This window comes from Crocuta crocuta, unplaced genomic scaffold (genome assembly GCF_008692635.1).
Source record: "Crocuta crocuta isolate KB4526 unplaced genomic scaffold, BGI_CrCroc_1.0 scaffold290, whole genome shotgun sequence".
Classification (NCBI taxonomy): domain Eukaryota; kingdom Metazoa; phylum Chordata; class Mammalia; order Carnivora; family Hyaenidae; genus Crocuta; species Crocuta crocuta.
The window spans coordinates 6115471-6126816 of NW_027527429.1; positions in this window are offsets into that span (position 1 = coordinate 6115471).

Consider the following 11346-nt stretch of genomic DNA (forward strand, 5'->3'; position numbering starts at 1 on the left):
ATAGCTGCCATCTACTGACTGCCTGTTCTGTGCCAAGCACAGTTCTAAGTGCTATACATGCGTTGACTCGCTGAATCTCCCAACAAAGCTGCGGGTAGGCGTCCCATTTGACAGGTAGTATAACTGAGGCACAGACAGGGTATGGAATTTGCCCAAAGTTACAGAACTAGCAAGTGGCAGAGCCAGGTCTGAAATCCAGGCTGTCTGGGTTCAGGGTCCTTTTGCTTAACTTCTGAACTGTAGGTGCACACACATGTACACACGCACACACATATGCTCACATTCACCTACACACACACACACAAACACACACCTATACATACACATACACATAGAGACATGCACACACATACACACATATGTACACACACCCCTACACACGCACATACACGTACACATAGAGCCATGCACACACATACACACACCCCTACACACGCACACAGACACCTAGACACACATGTACACACAGAGCCATGCACACACATACACACACCCCTACACACACACTTATACGCACACAGACACATGTACACGGATACACACACACATACACACACACCCCTACACATGCGCGCACACACACCTACATAACACGTACACATAGAGACATGTACACAGATATACACATACGTACACACACACACTCAGAGTTAGTTAGATAGGAGGCACAGAGAGGTTGGCCCTAATAAAACTCAAAGGAAGGTCAAGGTCGTTTGGCTCCCCTCTTCAGCCACACTCCTGTGGGACAACTTATGTTTTCAGGAACCTCCAAGGAGTGCACTTGACATCTCCACTTCTGTGTCTAAGAAGCATCTCAGACTCACCCGCGTCCCAATCAGAGCACTTGAGTCCACACCGCGCCATCCCTACCCTGCGCCTCCCCCATGGCAGCTGGTGACCATCACCCACCACCCGGGAGCCATCCTTGGCTTTCTCTTCCCCCAAGACCCACTCCATCAGTAGCTCCTGTGGGCTCTGCCCCCAGCCCCAATTCAGGGTACCCCCAATCCACTGTTCCTCTGCTCACTGCTGCTACCTTCTCCCCCAAGCCGGCACCATCTTTCCTGGAAGCCGGCACCGTCGCTCCCGGAAGCCAGCACCATGTCCAGCTGGCCTGTCCCTTCCCACTTATTCTCTCCCGACCCCTTCTCCACTGTCTGCCAAAGCCGTCTGCTCAAGGCACCTGTCAGATCTCATCGGTCCCCTCGTGGGAACCTCATGTGGCTTCCCATCATAGTCAGAAGAAAACCCATGTCCACACAGTGGCCTGCAGCCTCCTGCCGACCTCCTCCCCCTGCGTCCTCGGGCTCTTGGCATGTTTCTTTTGTCACGTCTAGGACTCTCTTCCCACACGTCTCCCAGCACGCAGCTGCTGTGAGGATGCCTGCAGCCGAAGTTAACAGCTCAGGCTCCAGAAGTGGACTGCCTCGGTTAAAACCCCAGCTCCATCATTTTACCTGTATGACCTTGGGCAAGTTACTTGACCTCTCTGTGCCCAGGTTTCCCATTTGTAAAAGGGAGATAATAATTTATAATTACGTACTCCTCATAGATACTTTGCGAGGGTTTAACTGTTAATACATGTAAGGCACTCAAAATAGCCCTTGGCACACAGAAAGCACTCTGAAACCATCCTTTCATCCCAGGAACCCACCCTGATCGACAGCCTGTCATTCGGTCACATCCCCATCTTGTTTTTCATCATTGCATTGACCACTGCTTACATTAGCGTCTTTACCACGAGGCACAGCAGGAGAAAGCCTCGAACTTCCTCTTGAAAGCATCATCTCTGATCGGTTGCAGGCCGTGGATCGAGGATCAGCACTAGCACATCCATCTTCAGTCTTCTCACAAAGAAGGTTACAACTCTGTCCATTAACGTGGAGCCCCGGGAACTGAGGGGGCATCAGTGGGTGGCCCCTGACTTTTGGCCTGACTAACCTTTTCTTGATCCTAGAACGAGATCAAATAATTCGGACTCAAATAGGGTCAATGCCTTCTTGTTCATTTGCTCATAAACTACAAACAAATGGGAAATTAGTGGCTGTGTGATGTTACAGCTCAGGTTTAGAGAGGGTGACCACGTCGCAATTCCTGTGCCCCCCGTGGCTCCTGGGACAGCCAGTGGCCCGTATGCAGTGATTGACTGATTCATCAGCACACTGCCAGTGATCCTCCAAATGGTATTTCTCTAAACAGAAACTAAGGTCTAATAGGTCCCCTGCCTATGTTCCCACGTCCACAGAACGTGGGCTCCTTTCCTACTTCACTTGACGATGAGAAGTCTCCTTCATCGAGAGACTCTTGTTTGCAAACAACTGTGTTTCTGGGCTCAAGTCACAGAAAGTCATCAATTGTGGATGAAGAACAAGTCCATACTATTCAGGTCGCAAAACGGAACAGAAACGCCTGGAGAACTTTTCTTCCCACCGTGACTCTTTTCCCGTGAGGCACATTTCCTTCTCTGTCTGTCTCAGTCTGTCTCTCTCTGCCTTTTTCACTCCTCATTCCGTACGTTCTATTTCACCAGGGTGTCAGGACCCTTGGCAATTGCAGTATCACCTCTGAGCCCAGCCACTGACACCTAGACTTGAAAGTTACTAGATCTCTCTCCACCCTCTGTGGCACACCTATTATATTAAAGACTTGGAGAAAACTGACTCACCAGATCTTGTAAAGCGACTGGCATATTGGTTTGACTCTCGGATGCATATAAGTGAAAACCCAACCCAAACCCAAGTTTGTTTATGTCAATGTGGAATTTATTGACTCGGAAAACTCAAAGTGACAGGGTCATACCATCTTAAGGATCAGTTTGGGCATGGGCTCAGGTTACATCATCAGGATCCAGCCTCTATCTATGTATTTCTCTATCTGGGCTTTCTTCTCAGATATGTTTTTCTCCTCATGATTCTAGGATGGTGGATGGCCATGCAGATAGGGCTACACCATCCCTTGTGCAAAGAACACGGGGGGAAATGTGCCCATGTCCCAGAACAAGCAAACAGAAGTCTCAGACTTGAATCCGTAGGTTTCTGATTGGCCTGACCGAAGTCATGTGTCAACCCTAACCAATTACTGGTATCAGCAGATACAATTCAATGATTGGCTTGTGCACAGATCATGAGCCCATGTTTGGGGGTGTTTTAGGGCAGTGGTCCCCAGCTGGGAGCTGGTGGGCTGAACCTAACCCAAATACATTTTTTGGTACACTGGTACAGGGTTTTAAGACCTTTCATTTGGGGGCTCCTGGGTGGCTCAGTCGGTTAAGCGTCCAACTTCGGCTCAGGTCATGATCTCACAGTTCGTGGGTTTGAGCCCTGCATGGGGCTCTGTGCTGACATCCAGCTCAGAGCCTGGAGCCTGTTTCAGATTCTGTATCTCCCTCTCTCTCTGACCCTCCCCTGCTCACACTGTCTCTCTCCCTCTCTCAGAAATAAATAAAACATTAAAAATTTTTCAAAAAAGAAAAAACCTTTCATTTGGGCACCTTTGGCTGATTCCCTCAGTCTCTGGTTTCCTACATCTGCTCAGCCTGACTTACAAATTGATATCACTGCCTGGTCTTGGCAGATAGCTGATTTTGGACACTATCATAGATGCAACTTGAGACTTCAGTGTAGCTTAACTAATGATCTTTGAGCACCAATTCATCTTATGTCTTCAACAATGAGCAGTGCCTCGTACAAAGAGAGCATGAAAAGATGCTGAATTATACTCATCAATCTACCAGTCAACAAATGGAAGGTACCTTCTTAATCAAGAATCTACGGGACTTGGGGATTGGGTCCCATTTAATCAAGCGTCAGCCATGGGCCTTGGGCAAATCTCTGTGCCCCAGCAGGCTTCCGTGTAGATAAACTGGGGGTGTGTATGTGCAAAATGCCTGGAGCCTCTTTCTGTAATAGTCAGGGCAGGCTCATAACTGTGACAGGGAGCCCCCTGTCGACACCTATCTCTGAGGATTAATGAAAAAAAATGTTTATTTCTAAAAATCTTTTTTCTAAAGTGTATTTACTTATTTTGAAAGACAGAGAGAGCAGGGAGGGGCAGAGAGGAAGAGAGACAGAATCCCAAGCAGGTTCTTCGCTGTCAGCACAGAGTCCGATATGGGGCTCAAACCTACAAAGTCATGAGATCATGACCTGAGCCAAAATCAAGAGTCAGATGCTCAACTGACTGAGCAACCCAGGTGCCTCCAAAAAAGATTTTTTTAAATGTATTTCTTCCTCATACCCAAGTAGAGTGTGGGTGTTCAGCAGACAGCTACCCACATGGTGTTCATGAACAAGATCCCGCCGTTTCATAGCTCTGGCATCCCCTGGGCCTTGGAGCCCTCTGTAAGGTCATCTGTGAAATTCAAGCAGACAAAAGGGAAGTGAGAAATTGTGAGGCTGGGGCACCTGGGTGGCTCAGTCGGTTAAGCATTCCACTTTGGCTCAGGTCATGATCTTGCGGTTTGTGAGTTTGAGCCCCATGTCAGGCTCTTTCCTGATGGCTTGGAGCCTAGAGCCTGATTTGGATTCTGTGTCTCCCTCTCTCTCTGCCCCTCCCCTGCTTGCTCTCTGTATCTCTCTCTTGAAAATAAATAAACATTAAAAAATTTTTTTAAAGAAAGAAATTGTGAGGCTGGGTGTAGAAGCAGCAGATACCGCTTGTAACTACATCACACTAGCCAGAACCCAGTGCGTGGGCACCACTACCTTGGAAAGAGGCTGGGAATGTAGTCTAGCTCTGTGACCAGGAAGAAAAGAAAATAGGGTCTATGAACAACTAGCCAGCATCTATGAGAAGCTATGATCCAGATGGAGGGTCTCATTCACTTGAATCATAGTCTCCACATCCTCATTCAGTGGCCTCCATACGGCAGTTAATGTCTTACGTGCACGCTTTGGAGACAGGTCTTCTCAAAATGACCCATTTCAATTGTCCTGATTAGTTGTCAAATATCAGCTTTTAGTCATTGTAGCAAAAGCTTTAGATATTTCAGTCCATTTGGTCTCTGAATCAAATGGAGTGAGCATCATTATTCCATTTCACAGATGAAGAGTTTAAGGCTCAACAATATGAGATGACTTGGGGCTCCTGGGTGGCTCAGTCAGTTAAGCATCCGACTTCAGCTGAGGTCATGATTTCACAGTTTGTGAGTTCAAGCCCAGCATCAGGTTCTGGGCTGACAGCTCAGACCCTGGAGGCTGCTTGAGATTGAGTGTCTCCCTTTCGCTCTGCCACTCTCCCATTTGTACTCTGTCTCTCTCAAAAATAAATAAACATTTAAAAAAATTTTTGTTAATATGAGGTAACTTGCCTGCGTTTAGCTCCAAGTGCCGGAGCCAGAAAGTGACCTGCGATTTGTCCAGCTCCAGAAACCCTGCTCTTAGTAACAAAAGTCAGTTTCCAGATCAGGACCAGGTTTGGGTTGTTGTTTTGTCTGAATGATTGTTAGGGTGCAGGTCATTGAGAACCAGAGCTGAAATCTCCATCACTGCTTCAGAGATTCATTTCACTGTGGAATCCTAGGTCTACGCTGTACCCAATGGAACAGTCAGTCGGTTGGGCTGTAAGCTCGCTCTTGTGCCAACCTTGGACTTGGTTCCTGCTTCCACAAACTTCTGAAGCAATAGGCACACACACACCCCCCACCAAGGCGTGGTGGGAGCCGTGTTCAGAGTGGCAGGAAGCTGGTGTGGTCCACAGGTGTTCCCAGTCATCCTGATTTCCTTCTTGGGTGTCACAGGTGAGAGTCAGGCAGAATCAGAAGATAAGAACGGCACACCCAAACACAAGCTTCTCCGATGCCAATTTTGACAGAGAAGCACAGTCATTTGAAAGCAGTTGAAAGCGATTATTGAAAACAATTTAAATTCTGAATACACTGAATTTTAGAAGAAAAAGAAACTTCAACGAAACGACACTTTTATGAAAAATATATGAGGTTGCTTCCAGTAATTATAGATCAGTGCGGATATGTGTCTTTCATTGGCCATTAATTTATATCAATTATTTATCAAGTCCTGTGATGCTGTGTGCTTAAAACCACTTAGGACTGGGTGCTTTAATGTGTTCTTTAAAGGGACAGATTATAGATTCCACTTCGAGATTTTCTTTCTCTCCTGTGACTGGTATGGAAAGAAAGATTAAGCCGTTGGGATCAGAATCAACCTCATCCTTACAATGAAGTGATTTCTCCTGCCCTCTACTCTCTAAAATTATGGTGACAATTTGGGGTGGGGGGCATTAGCTTCCTTGATTACAGAAATGAGGCTATTCTTAAGAAGATCCTTGTGGAGGGGGGTGCCTGGGTGGCTCAGTCGGTTAAGCGTCTGACTTCAGATCAGGTCATGATCTCATAGTTCGTGGGTTTGAGCCCCACGTTAGGCTCTGTGCTGACAGCTAGCTCAGAGCCTGGAGGCTGCTTCAGATTCTGTGTCTCCCTCTCTCTGACCCTCCCCTGCTCACGCTTTCTCTCTCTCTCTGTCTCAGAAATAAATAAAAACATTTAAAACTTTTTTTTAAAAAAAGAAGATCCTTGGTAGTCCAGCACAATGGACATCTTAGGCATTGTCCTGGCTCAGATATATTCCCGATTAGATGGCTCACTGGATGTCCTGGCCATATGCACAACTGGAAGATCAGACATGCCCCAGGTTTCTTCATGACATCTGGTCAACCCCCCTGGGCAATATGAACCCAAACTCTCAAGTTCAGGGGATGGTATTTAATATATAGCTGTTTTATTCTCTTTTTACCTATGTGGTCTTTTCTGTTGTTGAATCTCTAATGGTAACCATGGTGTCTACTCTACACAGAAAGGAACCTTCCTGAGTGTCAGGGATAAGAAGAGGGGATGGTGGCAAAAATGGCTCAAGAGAGAAGTAGGGGCTTTGGTGGGAAAGACGCTTTCACTCCAAGATGGGCTCAAGTGCGTGCACCCACTCATTGGGAAAGCCACTCACCAGCCTGGCTCACCCTACTGAATTCCAGCCCACCTTCTGACTCTGTTTAAACACCAGTGAGCTGGCTGGCCACCGCACTCCTTCCCCTTTTCCATGACGGCCTTTGGTCTCCTGCTCCTGAAGAACTTTCCAACCATGGCCTGATGTTTCCCTCCTCCATGTTTTACATGTTGGCAGGGCATCAGGGCACTTGCTCTCCCCCTTCTCTGCCTGGCTAATGCCTACACTCAGCCTTGAAGGGCCCAACTCGAGCATCTCCTGTTTCAAGAACCTTTCTCTGTTCCCGCCCTTTGCTTCCCTGAGTCACACTTCATGTGACCATAACGGCCACTACATTTGTCCCCCTGTGTGTTGTGACTTCTGTGAGGACAGGGACAATGTCTTCTGGCATTCTCAAGGCATTCTGGCATGCCCAGAAGAGTCAGGGAGAGAGAGTGCTTGGTATAAGCTATGGAATTAATGAACCTCACCAAAAACTAGCAAACCAAGCCACCCTGGGTGTGCCTAGGGAGAAACTGTTCCTTGTTGACAAGCTTAGAAGTCCCTCATCAGTTTCAAATCTCAGGATATGAATTCCTTCCTTCTGTATGATTCACATGCTAGATTCCTTCTATCCTTTGGTCAAATCAGGGATTCCATTCAGTAAAAGAATAAGATTTCAAATGGGGAATGGTATCACCAGAAATAACAATTTCTCATAATTAAACAGTTCCTTATCAGATATAAAGAACTTTTGAATATACTGTACCTTTTTATTTCAGTTAAATGCTGGCCTGGATGAAATGAAACCCAGGTGTCTGGCATCTCAGCATAGCACAGAGGCCATACAGATCTTGCTTCAGAGGGTCGCTTTAAAGCCAGGCTGCCTGTATTACAACTTCATCAATCACAGACAAACTGTGTGACCTCAGGTAAGTTGCATAATTTCTCTATGCATTAGCTCCTTTACGTATAAAATGAAGATAATAATCGAATCTTCCTTTGGGGGCTGTTGTGACATATAAAATGAGCTCAGGCTATGGTTCTCAACCTGGACTAGATATTAGAACCATCAGGAGGGCTTTTAAAAATGCTGATTCCCAGGCCACCCCAGCCCAATGATAGCAGAATATCTAGGGTAGAGTCCAGCCATCCAGATACCAGTACTTAAAATATTCCATAGGTAGGGCACCTGGGTGGCTCAGTAGGTTAAGCATCTGACACTTGATCTCAGCTCAGGTGATGATCTCAAGGTTTTGTGAGTTCAAGCCTCACGTTGGGCCTGTGCTGACAGCCTGGAGGTTGCTTGGGATTCTCTCTCTCCTCTCTCTCTGCCCCTCCCCCATTCATGCTATCTCTCTCCTTCTGTCTCTCAGTCTCTCTCTCTCTCAACATAAACACTTTTCTAAATGTTTAAAAATAAAACTTCCCCAGGTGACTCTATAATACATAGGCAGCATTGAGACACCCCACCCACCCAACCAAGTCAAATTAGGGAAATCACTTAGCACAGTACCTGTTACACACTACTGGTGTTTAGTATATGCAGCCATTCTTATTTGTGTGAAATCGCCAGCAGACGTACCTGTATCTTCATGGCCTGGAGCTGCTGCTGACTTTTGACTCACACTTTAACTATTGATTGTCCTCGCCTTTTAGCTAATCTTGCAAGAAAACTCTTTAAAACATGCTACATACTTTCCAATATTCTTTTTTCTATCATAAATTTTTTTAATTCACATAGGTAATTAGAAATTTTAAAAGGGCAGTACATAAAAATGCATTTAAATCTCCAATAATCCCACACCAGGAAAAAAAAACTGATTCACATGTCGTTGGATACTTGTTCAGGTTTTAGTAACCAGGTATATGTTCCAAAAGTAGATCACTCGAGGTATACTATTTAAAAATCTGCATTGTCCACTTTAACAGTTCAGGAATATTTTCATGCTGATAAATATACTTCTAAGATGTATTACTCTACTTTAGAAACTACCATAACAGGAGTGCCTAGGTGGCTCAATCGGATGAGCGTCTGACTCTTGATCTCCGCTCAGGTCATGATTTCACAGTTCAAGCCCTGAGTCAGGCTCTCTGCTGCCAGCTTGGGATTCTCTTTTCCCTCTCTCTCTCTGCCCCTTTCCCAACTAACGCTCTCTCTCTCTCTCTCAAAAAAAAAAAAAAAACAATTTTAGAAACCACCATAATATATTTAGCCATGCCCCCTCCTTTTTTGAACCAATAAGCTGTTTCCAATTTACGTATGTTATAAATAGCATTGCAATTAACATTCGTTCATATGTTTATTCATTCTTAATTTAAGAAATATTACTAAGTGTCTACCTTATGCCAAGCATTGTTCAAAGAAGCAAGGACACACAGCAAGGGGCCAGAAGAATCCCTTCCATGCCTTCCAAAGGGGGAAGAATGACAGAAAGCAAGCAAATAAACATATGACCTGTGGGATGGTGACAAAGGACTCTAAGGAAAATCAAATGAGAGCAGCGGGGAGGTTGGTATGCTAACTGGGTGACCAGGTGAGACCTGGGTGACCTGAGCTGAGAAGTACGTGCGGTGAAGGAGTGAGCCAAGCAGACACCCAAGGGGAGGGCATCCGGACAGAAGGGGGTGTTCAAGCGACACCAAGAAGGCCCCTATGCCTGGGCTAGAGCAGACAAGGGCCAGAGGAACGGAGAAGTGGATGCCACAGGACACTGGAGAACAGTCAGTAGTTGGGATTTTACCCAAGTAGGAGAGGAGCCACAGAGGGTCCGGAACAGAGGAGGGACAGGACCTGAGCTGTGTTCTTCCCAATGGCTGCTTGTGGAGAACAGGGCATCAGAAGGCACGGATAAAAGCATAATCACCAGTGGGAAGGCAATTGCAAAATCCAAATGGGATGGTGGCTTAGCCAAGGTCAGGAAAGTGGACGTGGAGAGAAGTTCTTGCAACAGAACCTTTATTCCCATCTTTACCTTCTGTAATGGGTTGAATTGTGCCCTGCCCCCACCAGATTCATACGCTGAAGTCCTAATTTCCAGGACCTGAGAATGTGACCTTATTTGGAAACAGGGTCAGTGCAGATGTAATTAGTTAAGAAGAGGTCATACCAGAGTTAGGCGGGTCCCTAATTCAATATGCCCGATGTCCCACAAAAGGGGAACATTTGGAGACAGACAGACAGAAGGGAGGAAGCGACACAAAGATGAAGGCAGAGACCAGGTGATGTTTCTACAAGCCAAGGAATGAACGCTAAAGACGGGGAGCAAACCACCCGACGCTAGGAGAAGGGCATGGAACAGGTTTTTCCTTCAGAATCTCCAGAAGGAATCAACACGGCTAACACCATGACCTTGGACTTTCTAACCTCCAGATCTGCGGAGATAACACATTTCTGTTGTTCGAGCCACTAGAGAGCTAACACACCTCCCTAGGGTAAATTCCTGCAACAGAATTGCTACTTCCTAGGAAACGTGTAGTAAGGTTTTTGATATACATTTCCATCCCACACAGTTGTATGTATTTGCATTTCCAACAACAGCATCTACAACTGTCATTTCATCATGTTCTTACTAGCACAGGAAATCAGAATTTGTTTCGTAACATTTCACCTCATGATAAGTAAGACCATCTTATTGTACTTTAATATGCATTACTTGTTGACTAGTACTTGGACATTTTTATATGTTCACGGATTCTTTTGTGAATCACTTGTTCTCATCCTTCACCCATTTTCCTATGAACCAACTTGCCTGTCCTTACTGACTCACACACACACAGAGAAAACACCTTACCTTCTCAAGTTTTCATCTGGCTCTTAATTTTTAATAATCTATACTTGTGCTATCTTTTTTAAAAGATTTTATTTTTATTTTTTAATGTTTATTTACTTTTGAGAGAGAGAAAGACAGAGTGCGAGCAGGGGAGGAGCAGAGAGAGGAAGACAAGAATCTGAAGCAGGCTCCACCTCTGAGCTGTCAGCACAGAGCCCGACGCGGGGCTTGAACTCACAAACCGTGAGATCATGACCTCGGCCAAGGTCAGACACTTAACCAACTGAGCCACCCAGGCTCCCCTAAAGCTTTTACTTTTGGAGTGCCTGTGTGGCTCAGTTGGTTAAGTGTCTGACTTCGGCTCAGGTCATGATCTCACGGTTCGTGGGTTCAAGCCCCACGTCAGGCTCTGTGCTGACAGCTAGATCAGAGTCTGGAGACTCTCTTCGGATTCTGTGTCTCCCTCTCTCTCTGACCCTCCCCTGCTCACACTGTCTCTCTCTGACTCTAAAAAATAAAAAACATAAGAAAAAAATTTTTTAAAGATTTTACTTTTAAGTAATCTCTATATTTGTACCGTTTATTACAGTAACCTCTAACCGTGTGTGGCTACTGAGACTTCAAATATGGCTGGTCCT